Source organism: Lissotriton helveticus, chromosome 10 (genome assembly GCF_964261635.1).
Source record: "Lissotriton helveticus chromosome 10, aLisHel1.1, whole genome shotgun sequence".
Lineage (NCBI taxonomy): Eukaryota > Metazoa > Chordata > Amphibia > Caudata > Salamandridae > Lissotriton > Lissotriton helveticus.
Genome location: NC_136071.1, coordinates 749,164,990 through 749,177,622, shown reverse-complemented (window position 1 = coordinate 749,177,622; position 12,633 = coordinate 749,164,990).

Sequence of the window (12,633 nt, the reverse complement as noted above, 5' to 3'; positions counted from 1 at the left end):
CCTTTCCATCGGTCGCCCCAAAACCCAGGTGTGCCAGATTTAAATCAAGCGCTTAATAGCAAACGAAGTGTAATTTATTGAGGTTCGGGGGCATAAAATTGAGCCTCGGTGTAAAGAAAAAGATTACAGTTTGCCATCTGTTGCCATAAGAATAGGTTTGAGAGTTATAGGAGGGTCGATCAAGGACTTAATTCCAGCCGTTTTGTAATTTGTGTGTGGTTCGGGGGCAAAAAAGGAAAAGAAAGGAGCCTCGGTATAAATATGTATCGGCAGTTATCCGGTGTGGACTGGGAGTTCTACAAGCAGGGTATTCCACATGAATTGAACTCAGCGGATTTGACAAAAGGGGAGCTTTTGTGCCGTTAAGAGGACGAGATACCGTGTTGGTGAAAGAAGGAGCAGAGGAGGAAAAAATGGGAGGGGTTTGGCGAGATACCGTGGAGGTGAAAGGGAGTGAAGAGGAGATATTTGACAAAACTTTCTCTAGTGTCATTGTGGCAAAACAAGCCAGGTGCCTTTCATGGGTTTTGGCAATTTGTAACCGTTACTGTTTTCATTTAAAATCAGCATGAGACGGTCAAAATATTTCCAGGTTTACCTCATCGATGCCTTCCGCATCTTCCTCTGTGACGGATCAACACACATCGATGTGCGTGCCTCCATTTTGTAATTGGATTATCCAGGAATACTTCGCAAAGCCAAGTCATCGCCATAGTTGTTGTCGCTATGATGTTTACATTGAATGACGCAGAGGTAAAGGTACTGACATTGCTTCCATTTACAGTCAGCGATGTTAATGAGAGCACGTACGATATGTTGATGTGACTAACAAGATCATGTGCGAATTGGAAACGGATTTTGTGACGTTTTTTTGGGGGGTTTGCCACGGATGTCCAGCGGAGAACATTACAAATGCATGACACTTTACTCGAGGATTATCGGGTGTGGGTTAGAGTCAATGTAGCATGTTTGGCAACAGTATCAGTTAATAAAAAAAGTTTAAAAAACGGCTAAGAAAACAGAAGAAGTTTAAAGTGGAGAATGATTATGGTTTTGTCAAGCTGGTCTGAGAGCGCAGAAGACGTGGTAACAGGATAAAGGTTTCAGTGATGGTCAAGGGAATGAAAGACCATGTTGGGACAACGTCCAAGATCTGCAATGCAACGGAAAGCAAAAGATCGGGGTCAAAGAGCCCAGGTTGGGGACAAAGGACCCAGAAAGAGCTCAAGTTGGAGACTAATGTCTGATAACTTCTCCACAACAGGTGTTGTGTGTGAGTTGATGTCAAGTTGTTAGGCCACTCATTAGCTCGTGTGTATGAGATGACTGTAGTATGGTTAAGTCTCATTATTTGTGTAGTTTGGTAGCAGGTGATTAAATCACCAAGAGCTCAAGTTGGAGACTAATGTTCCGTAGCTTGATCCACAACTGGTGTTGTGTATGAGTTGGTGTCAAGTGGTTTGGCCACTCATTGGCTCGTGTGTGTATGGGTTGGCTATGTTGTATATGGTTGCTCATTATCTGGTATTGTTTAGTGTTGATTGGCGTATGAATGGGTTATGTGAGTGCTTGTTCATTTGTCAGAGGTGTACACGTTGTTTCCTGACATATATGGTGTAAAGGTTTGTTCGTGTGTGTGTTGCTTGTTGTACTGGTCTGGCCAACTGGTATGATTTGTGGCATATGGGATTGTGGGCGTGTGATGAAGGTTAGTGGTTTATGTCAGGAAGCTATGTGGTGCTTTGCTCAGGTTGTAGTGTGCGAGGTGAGATGTTATATCGTTAGTTGGGTGAGTTGTGGTATAGCGTTTCAGGATGTATCTTCTTTGTTGTTTGATGGGTTGTAGTATGGAATAACAAAAGGTATCTGTTATGTTGGTTTGGTGTCTAGAATTGTACCTATTTATTGAATGCATTGTTTAAATTGATTGACATATGTACTAGTCTTTTTGTCTGAATTTATTGATCATATGTACTAGCCATATTGTCTTTGTATTATTTCCTTCATCTAATTCCCCAACGAAGGGAGATATGTTGTATCTTATGTTTTCCTGCTGCTCAGCTAGAATGCGTCTTATGTGGAATGTTGGATGAATGGAATGTTAGAGGTTTGTGAATGTCAGTTGGGTGAGGGTTGAGCAGCAGGACAGCTGCTCCTGATGGGGTTATCGTTTTATCTTCTTAACTTAACAGCTTAACTTAAATAAAGTAACTTGCTTAATCTATATGGAAGTTCCAGCTTCTTTCTGAATACATCAGAGTAGACAAGGTGTCACCAGAAAAACTACAGTTTTGTCAATAAGAAGTTCAATATTTGGGACACAAAATAGAAAGAGGAGTCAGGAAAGTGACGCCAGAAAGAATAAAAGTGATTCGACAAGAAAGAAGTGCACATTTTTTTGGGAGGGATTGGCTACTGCTTGCAAAGCCTTTAGTAAGGTTGACACGAAAGAATGTGACAGATCCGATTGAATGGGATGATGAAAGTGAAGAATCATTCATAAAGCTGAGAGATTATTTGTGTCAAGCACCAGCATTAGGAATGCCAGACTATATGAAAGAATTTGCTTTGTTCTGTCTGTTGTGAAAGGGAAGGACGTGCACTTTTACTGTTAACCCAGAGACATGGATTGTCACGACATCCAGTGGCATATTTTTGTGCCACTCTGGATTCGGTAGCTGCGACATTGCCAGGTTGCTTAAAAGCAGTAGTTGCTACTTGTGTGAGTTTGGAACATAGTGAATCGATTGTAATGGGACATCCTCTACAAGTATATTTGCCACATTCAGTCGAGAACCTTATAACAAGGCCTCGTACTCAGCACTTGACCCCTTTTCGACTGACTAAGTATGAAAGAGTGATTCTGGATGCTGAAAATGGATGTGTGATAAGGTGTACCTAAGTAAACCCTGCAATCTTGTTCAGTCAAAAGAAAAAGAAGAAGGACTGAAAGATCCAGAACAAATTCAGTCAACAGAAAGAGAGAGACCAGAAAGTCCAGAACAAGCTCAGTTAAAAGAAAGAGAAAATAAAAGAACACTCGAAATAGGCGAAGAAGGTGAAAAGGCAGTACAAACCAAGAGGGTCAAAAAAGGTGATCCCTTCCCGAGTGGGGTGAAAAGACTGAGATACTTTCTAATAAGGAAAACAGGGAAAGAACTAGAACAAGTAAATGAGGTATCAAGTCAAGTTAAGCAAGAACAATCAAGAAGAAAAACACGAAGGAAATTGAGAAGAGTGAGAGTTCCGAGCAGAAAATGTAAGGCTCCTGAATGGACATATAATATACTTGAGGACTTTGAGAATCTTGATCTGAATGAATAACAAGAAAATGTCACTAATGAAAGAACAGATGAAAGAAATTTAAGTCTACCTTAAAAGGAAAAGATTTTTGTGCAAAGGGTGAAAATTGTCAAGCAAATAAAGAAGAGAAGAAAAGAAACCAAAGAAGAAAAGAAATAAAGACAAAGGGGGCACCGACGAAAACCTCCTGAAGTGTGGGATCACACAAAGATTTTTTTTTTAGAATAAGAATTTAGATTCTATTTTTCCTGAAGAATTTGTAGTATTAAAAATGGCAGAAACTGAAGTGACTGAACATCCGAAATCTAGTCTAAAACGAACATGTGTTCAATGTTGTTTGTGTAGTATTTCCATACTAATGTTGATGTGGTTATTGTTAACTGTTATGATACCTGTTCTAATGCTAACTAATAATCGAAATAACACAAATAGAAGTGGACAAATTGATGAAGTTACTAAAAGAACTACTACTACTACAAATTTAGAACAAATGGATGAGAGCATGTATCATCATGACAAATCAAATAGTGATTTGTTGATAAATGTATTTACTAAACTCCTTTATGAGTACGTTGATACAAAAGGATGTGAGTGATTGTTATGTTTGTATGAAATTACCTACTTCTATCTCGGAGGGGGTGACATATCACCATCTCCCTTTAACATATGTTCTGTATTGTAGTGTTGTGTCTTGACTATTTTATGTAACAGGCAAGTTGCAGTATTACTATTTGAATTTGGATTTGGTCTTTTCAGAAATCCCTATATGAAAAAATATGAACCCAGTGCTTAGTAGTAAAGATGCAGAGTTCATGGGTGAGTTATTTTTAACAACAAACCCAATAGATATAACATATGCTCTAAAGAACAATTTCACATGTTTACCAGAGGGTAGCCATGCGCTTTATAAATGTTTAATAATAACATGCATTTTGTGTGATGAAGAGAAAGATTTTCTAAATTTAGTAGAGGAAAGAAGGCAGGATTTCCAAAAGAAGACTGTTGAGAAGAAGTCACATGTACCGCCATGGGCTAATAAGGAAGGGGACTTTAAGAAAGGTGAGACTCATGCTGCAATGTCCCTATCCTTGTCAAAATTGGGGAAATTCTGTCTGCATAGACTAAAACCAGACTATAACAACATTTGCATTGGTTCTAGTGAATGTGAACATACCTTCTTGATACTGGGGGGATGGGACTAAAAGGTGGAACTGATCCTGTTTTCCTAGGAATGTATTACATGTAAGGTAAAAATGCCTATCATAGGTTGCCTACACAATGGTATGGTAGTTGTTACTTTGGGATAGTATTTCTGAAGGTATATCACATAACCAAGAACGATGAAATGGATGTAGTATGTCAAGGACTAAAACGAAGTAAAAGAGCACGTTTTTCAGAAATACTAGGTGATGTATTTGGTGCACTTACACCGTCAGTAGGAGTCATCCTGAATTCACACAAGATACGTAAATTGTTACCAGTAATTGATCATCTATCGACAGATACTGCTGAAGGATTCTTGATGATTAACACCGAAATGGTTGCACTTAGATCTATGGCTTTGCAAAATCGACTTGCCCTTGATGTATTATTGGCAAAAGAGGGTGGAGTTTGTGGCAGGTTGAAAATTCAACACTGCTGTACACATATCCCAGATAAAAGTAAAGGTATTGAGGGATATATTAAGAATATTTCAAAGATTCATGAAGATCTGACTAAACTGGAGGTTGACAGTGTTTGGTGAAGACTAAGTAAAAGTATTTCCGCTATAGGTAGTTGGTTTTCTACCTTTGGGAGTAGTCTATTAAGGAAAATACTGATCCCTATATTCTCAGCAGCACCAGTAACCCTGATGATAGTGTTGACATTTAGGTGTTTTAAGGGTAAAATCACAAACAGAATGATGACAGAAATAAAGAATAAGAGAATGGGAAGAAAGAGAAAAAGGGAAGAGATTGAGTTAGAAGAGATAAATGGAAGTCTATGCGATAAAATGAAAGAATTAGACAAGAAAGAGAAAAATTGAGAATTTGTAGAAAGGGAAGAAGACACTAAAATTAGATAATTAAAAGTTGCCACTTGGTAATAAGGGGTATTTTATGATGGCTAAAAAATGCCATGAGAGGGGGGATTGATGGAGCAAGGATTCAAGAAAACAAAACTTGCTCGGAAAAATCATTTACTAACTTTTATTAACGATTAAAACTGTAGATGAGACTATACTAATACACACCAGACACCGACACATAGGGAGAAAGCTTTATGCATGCTTAATTAATGTGGAATAAAATGCAACACAACTAAAATCCGCTTTAATTTGCAAAAGCGCTTTGCGCATGTGCAAACCAGAATTACATAGAGATAACATGACTAACTCACTTTGAGAGGAAAAAACCTCACGCATGCACAACAAAGACTAACATGTGGTCTTGAGGAACCACATGCCCGGCATATGCTTGCTTAAAATTAAAAGAAAGCTGCTGTTGGTAATGCTTTTGCTCAGAGAAATAATAATAACATGGGATAGAGTAGAAGTGGGTGGTGAACAGTGAGAATTACATGATTAAGAAAATAACATCTGTTTATGATTTTTTTATTAACAGTTTGCATTTGGGCCTGTTATGCCTATGACAGAGGGAGGAAAATGGCGATGGACGAAAATGAGTCGTGCATGCTCAGTGAATTCGTGATATGACCCGATGACTGAAAAGCTGAATGGCTGCCATACACGGACAGAAGACGTGGGAAAGAGAAGACGTGTGTCACTCGTCCATGTAGCCTGTATTGAATGAATTATTAAAATGGCAACAATATATGTATGGGAAGAGAAAATCATGAATGAGCTAAAGGGGAGGGGTTTGCGAGACAATAGTACTTGTAATAAAAATGAATATGTCAGCATTGTGTGAAGAAGACTCCCCTAGCTCTGTGCAATCACATTTCGTATTTTACTAATATTTGCAACTATTGAGGGTGGGACATGTAGAATTAAAGACTATAACTAGAGTAATTTAGAGGGGAGAGATTATTCGGGTGCATCGAGAGAACATCAAGATCATCATTGAGAGGGAGATTAGAGAGACAGGCGGGAGCTGCTGCTGCTGGATCGAGCGAGGGAAGAGAGAGCTGTCTGGGGAGATTCAGATCCTTACAACAGCCTGATTAGAGTTGAAGATTGTGGAAGAACTTTGAGGAGGGAGAGAGTGTAAGAGAGGGATGCGCCCTGTTGCGTCGGGTTTGTAGAGAAGTCTATTAAGTATCTGCCCTGTCCTGATCCTGTCCTATAGCCTTTGTCTCCTGATTCTAACTCAGGGGACCCCCACCAGTCCTTTGGCCAGAGGGTTGGTTTTCAGTATTTTCATTAGGTAAATATTATTCCAGCTAAAATATGCATATTCTTTGCAAATGTACTTCTGACTTATATCTTGTGTCTCTTCATCTAGCCACTCTTAATGCATTGATTTTGTTGAATGAGTTTGTGTCAATGAATGTATTTTCTAAATGAATATTTCTCTCCCATATGATGGAGTTTTCACTGTGAATTTGTATTATTGAGCATCCAATTTATGCCTGAAATCTTAGATAAAACATATGAATCTTACCCAGAGTCTGTGGTTATTTCACTGAGATCTGTGAATTAGTTAGATAACTGTTAATATCACCATCAACTAATGGTCCATCCACCAGAGGAAATAGTGTTTATCTTATGAAGATTAGTTAGGTATTGAATATGGTTCGGTAATTGTTTGAGTTTACAGTGAGTTAACTAATCAGAATTTAAGTGAATTATAAAACTTGACCCCCAGGGGATTTACCAAAGAGTGTGGATGAGCATATTGGGTAAATGTGTGTGGGCCCCATTGAAATATTTTGTTTTGTGAAGTGTTCATCACTGGGCTTCCGCTGGATCTCTACTACACAACTGATGGCGAGGGTACGAACAGGTAGGCTCATTTCAAACTTAATTCCAATGATATAAGACAGGGGTGTCCACTTTCCCCACTACTTTTTGCAGAAGAATTTGAACCAGTTGCTTTGAATATGAGAACTGAGGGGTAAGCTAGAGGTATATGCTTGAAAGATGGCACAAATGAAAGGGAAAGAGGACGCCAGTAGGAAATCCCCACTTCTTAGGATTGCTCTGAGATGTTGAAGATGCTTTGTGAAGATGTGAAGTAAACATTGCACTTTGGATTATATGCACATACAGTACCATTGGCTCGGCTTCCTACAAACAGCGTTCTTTTCACCACCAGGCAAAGGTCAGAAAGTCATCATCAGTACACATCCTTGCTGTTTTTTTACCACATAAACTAGACCTACAAATTGTTTGCATAGACTGAATGCTATAGACGTACACATACAGCAACTGAAAGAAGACTCCTTGACATGTGCCTGCTGCTCATTTAACTCACATTTCTTTACAAAGTGTTTATGTGGTGCAACATTGTGCAATATATTGATTCACTGGTGGGCCTGTAGGTAATAATTGCATACAGGGTTGCCATGTCACTTCATTCTGGCATGTATCATGCTTAGAGCCCAGAGCTTTCATCTAATTAATGATTATGTAGTAGGCCTTGTAGTCTGGGCTCACTCAATTGACCATTTAACAGTGACTTGAAAAACGAACGCCAGGACTGCAAATTCTGGCCCTGATTTACGAAGCGCTTGCATCAACTTTGCATTCCATTTTTCAGAATTTGTGTTGGTTCGCAACCAAAGTAAAGCAACTGTTACTTAGTGTCAAAAGGGGTTTCAATGGGTTGTGCATTGATGTTCCCATGCATCCATCCATTGTTTTTTAAACAAATCCCTAGCTATATAGTATTGTAGATAGGGAGTGTGCCAAAATCCTGCACCCCTCCAGTGCAGATGTAACGAGGAAAAATGCCATTCAGTTAATCTCTATTTTTCCTCTTTGCATATGTGCTGCATTCTACAGCACACATACAAGGAGAAAATTGCTTACAGCAAAGTTTATATGCACAAAAACTATGCTGAGTACATCGTAGACACCGCTGAACTATGGTGCAAGGTTGCCAGCATTAGCGCATGGCAGCCACAAGCGTGCCAGATCAAAGAGAGAGCAGAATTGCACCTTTTCTAAATAGATATGGCCCAGTTCCCCTCCTTACAATTCACACAACGCAGCACACATTGTGTGAACTCTTTGTTAACATGCTTCTTGATTTCCTGCTGACATGGATCAATCTCATGCCCGTCAGGATACTGTAACCATTAGGAGGGTGTAACATTTTTTTCTGCCTCCCTCCGCATTAGCTACTGTGCGATGCTTCCACTAGGGAACAGACTGGTGTTTACTTTTGTATATGCTCTCGATCCCACGGCGTGCACTCGGTATTCCAGTTTGACATTATGGAGTTATGGAGTTAGCACTGTGACAGTTGCTGAAAGAAGCTGCGTCAAAAAGACGTGTTTCAGGGGGCGTGGCTTGAGCGCCAACGGAGATGGCGGTGTTCGTGTGAGGCTCCGTGGGTCTCCGGAGGTCTCTCCTTTTTTCACCTCATCTTCCTGGGAACGAGAGTCTGCAAGTGCGGCGGAGCATGTCTGGAGCCCTTTCCTGCGGAGTGTCGGTCTGTACATTTGACGTGTCTGGAGAATTTTATCTCAGCGGATTCGCGGCCGGACTGCCGCTTCGCGTCCGCCATTTTGTGCGTCGCTGGTGTTGCGCACATTCCGGACTTTGTCGGCCCTCGCTGTGGAGATGTGCCCCTCTACTCCTCTCAGGTACTTTTCGTTTCTCTGGCCTTAAGCTCTACGCAGCGCTGATTTCTGTGTTTCGCCTTGCTTGAAATGCGTCTGCTTCGTCATGGCCATTTTCCTCATACAGCCCTAGCGCTAATTAATGCCTCATGCCTTTGCACCTCAAGCCCTCTTCTGAGTTACGCTCTGCATACTTTGCCGCATTCCTCTGGCTTGGTGCTGTGGTACTGTACCGTGCCAAGTTTACATTCTCCATCTCTTCAATGCTGGACGCTGTCTCAGCCCACTATACATTATCGTCTTCACCCATGGTCGGGTTCAGTTGTCTGTGACTACTAAGGATTATACCTCCTTCATCAGCCTCTTCTACAGTTGCCACAAGCTTTTCTACCTGCTGTCCTTTCCTGCTGCCTCACTTCAGGTTACTTTTGGTGGTGGTCTTCTCTTCGCTTTGCCGCACTGCAGCGACTACTTTTGACCTTCTCGCCTACATCCTGCAGCATTGTGTCCAGCCTCAGCACCGTGCTTTGCACATGGGCAGACTTAAATCTATGTCGCACATACCTCGTACTTCCAGACCTGCTATTATTAAGAACTCTAAGGTTTTCTCAGCTCTCTCTCGACTGGAGGACCCCCTGTCCTCCTCAGGCTCGGATACAACCATGGAGCCCTCCCAACGGGCCTCCGGGAAGGCCGCTTCCAAGAGGCTGAAGAAAGACTCACCCTCTCCCACCAAACAACAGACGCAGGTCTCACTGGAACTACTATTGGAAGAGATTCGGTCCCTACGTCCCTTCATGGAAGAGACCAACGTTAAACTTCAGGTTCTAACAGACAATTGGGCACAGATGGAAACCAGGGTGACCTCTGTCGAGCGTTCTGTCGAAACACTTCAGGAAACCTGCTCTACAGTCTCCTTTTTGAATTCTCAGGTATCAACTCTGCAGAGACAGATGGAAGAATTGGAAAACAGAAACAGGCGGAATAACCTTCGCATTTACGGCCTGGCGGAAGGACTTGAGGGGTCTGAACTCTCACTTTCTTCAAGTCTTTCCTTCCTAAGCTGCTACGTCTTCCGGATGGCACCTCACTTAATATCCAACGTGCGCACCGTCTGGGCCGGCCACCTTCTGCGCTTTCCCCCTCACAGAAACCTAGAGGGGTGATCCTATACTTTCTGGAGTACACTGATCTGCTGAAGGTGTTGACGGCAGCCAAATCTGCTCCCTCTTTGTCATGGTCTGGATCCTCACTGTTCTTTGCCCAGGACTACGCGAAAGCCACTGCCAACCGACGCAAAGAGTTTCTTAACCTACGGGCAGATCTCCGCGAGATGGGTGCAAGATATGGTCTTTACCACCCTTGCCTGTTCAAGGTTACGTACAACAATAAGACGACCGCCTATGAGGACCCAGTCCGACTCCAAAGTTTCATCAATGCACACAAGAACTCTGCGATGGACTCCTCTGGTTCGCCTTCTACTGCATCTGTATGATGGACTGTGGTGTTGTCTCTCCAGTATTCCTCTTACGGTTTCTTCTCCCTCCTGAGAAGATCTTTTACTTCGTTGTTGTAGTTCATGGTTCTACCTCTTACTGTTGTTTCATTTGATGGTTTTTCTGCTGTTTTGCTATGTGGTCCTTTATTGTTGTCTTTGGCATCCGTCACTACCCTACATGTTCTAACCTCCCTCATTTATCCTTCTCGCCCTTGCAGGTCCTCTCCTCCCAGCCTGACCCTGTCCTCCGGTTCCCTCATGTGACCTCGCCCGGTGCATCGTATCGTCCTTGTCGCTCCATCCCCCTCCATAAATATTCTCTCTTCTGATTTTTGCACTGTAGGTATGGTTCCCTTTTGTCTTTTGTTTTTTTCCCCCTCATCCTATTCTCCTCTTCACGCTTTTCCCTTGTGCCTTCCTTCTTCCTTTTCAGTTTTTCTCCCTTTCTCCCTCTTCTTCTTCTTTCTATTGGCTTCCTCCCTTTTTGTTCGAGGCCCCTTGACACTCTCCCTCTTAGTTGCTATTCTTGTTTCCTTGTTGTCCCCTCCTGCTTTCGCTGCTGTTCTTTTCACTGTTATTCTCTCGCTTCCCCTCTATATCTTCCTTGTGGCCTCTACTTTTGCTTCCCTTTTCCTCCACGGTTTCTTCCCTTTCTCTTCCTTCTCCTCTGTCTTGCTTATTTCCTTTATTGTCCTATTTTACATTGCCCCCATGGGCTCTCTTTTTTCTCTCTCCTATTTTACTTTGTTTAAGCTTATTTGCACGCAATGGCTTTGAATATTGTCTCCTGGAATGTTAAAGGCATTAATTCCCCCATCAAACATCAGAGAATCTTATCGCATCTTGCCAAGTTGAATGTTGATGTAGCCTTCCTGCAGGAAACTCACCTATCTGACTCTGAATCCCTTAAACTTAAAAAAGGTTGGGTGGGTGAGGTTTTTTTCTCGCCTGGGGATGGGAAACGAAATGGTGTTGCTATTCTCTGCAGGAAATCGCTTCCCCTTTCTGTCACCTCCCAAGAGTCAGATACCAATGGTAGATGGACATATGTTAAATTGCTACTTAGAGGTGCTCCAGTCTCTTTTCTCAATGTCTATGCCCCTACTGTTGGCGAACCTCTTTTTTGGTCTGAGTTCTCTCGTCACATCACACGATTTATTGATGACAATTTTGTCCTTGCAGGGGACTGCAACCATCCCCTAGACCCTTTTGTAGATAGGAACTCCACGACTCACTACGTCCCCAATAAACCTCACAAGCTTTTTTGCCAGGCAATTTCTCAGCACAAACTTGTTGATGCTTGGCGGATTTGTAATCCCACTGTGCGAGAATTCACCTTTTATTCCCCCTCCCATCATTCTCAATCCCGGATTGATTACATTTTCCTCTCCCGTAATCTCACCCAAACTCTCGCTGTTGCTGAAATTGGCCCAATTTTATTTTTAGATCATGCCCCTGTCTTCATCACTATTGACGTACTTCCCCCATCTGATGGTCCTAAGAGATGGCGTTTCAATAATGCTCTCCTTCTGGACCCCACTTTCACCTCTTCATTTACCACCTTTTTTGATGACTTTTTTCTACTCAACGATACTCCCACTATTCCCACCCACACTATTGGGGATGCTTTCAAAGCGCGAGATTTCATTATTCGTTTTGTGTCTAAAAAACGCAGACTCGCCCGTGCATCCATCAAACAACTTTTGTTGGACATTAAGAGACTGGAGCACGCCTATTTTACCCCCCACTCCCAGGATTCCCTTACTGCTCTGGTGGCTGCTAAAATGCGTTTCAATAAGAAATCTACTGATGATGCCTCATTGTACTTATTGAAGTCCAGTGCTAAATTTTATGGGGGTAAGAACAGGGCGGGTAAGCTCCTTGCTAATTATTTAAAAGTCAAACACAATAAATTGAATATTGCTGCTATCTATGACACTAACTCCACTCTACAGCATACTGACACCGCCATTCTTTCAGAATTTTCCCTCTTCTATAAGACACTGTACTCCTCGGAATCCCAACCCACTCCCCAATCACTCACTCACTACTTCTCTACCATTCACAAGCCCTCTCACTTCCCCCATGATCTCTCTGCTCTAGAG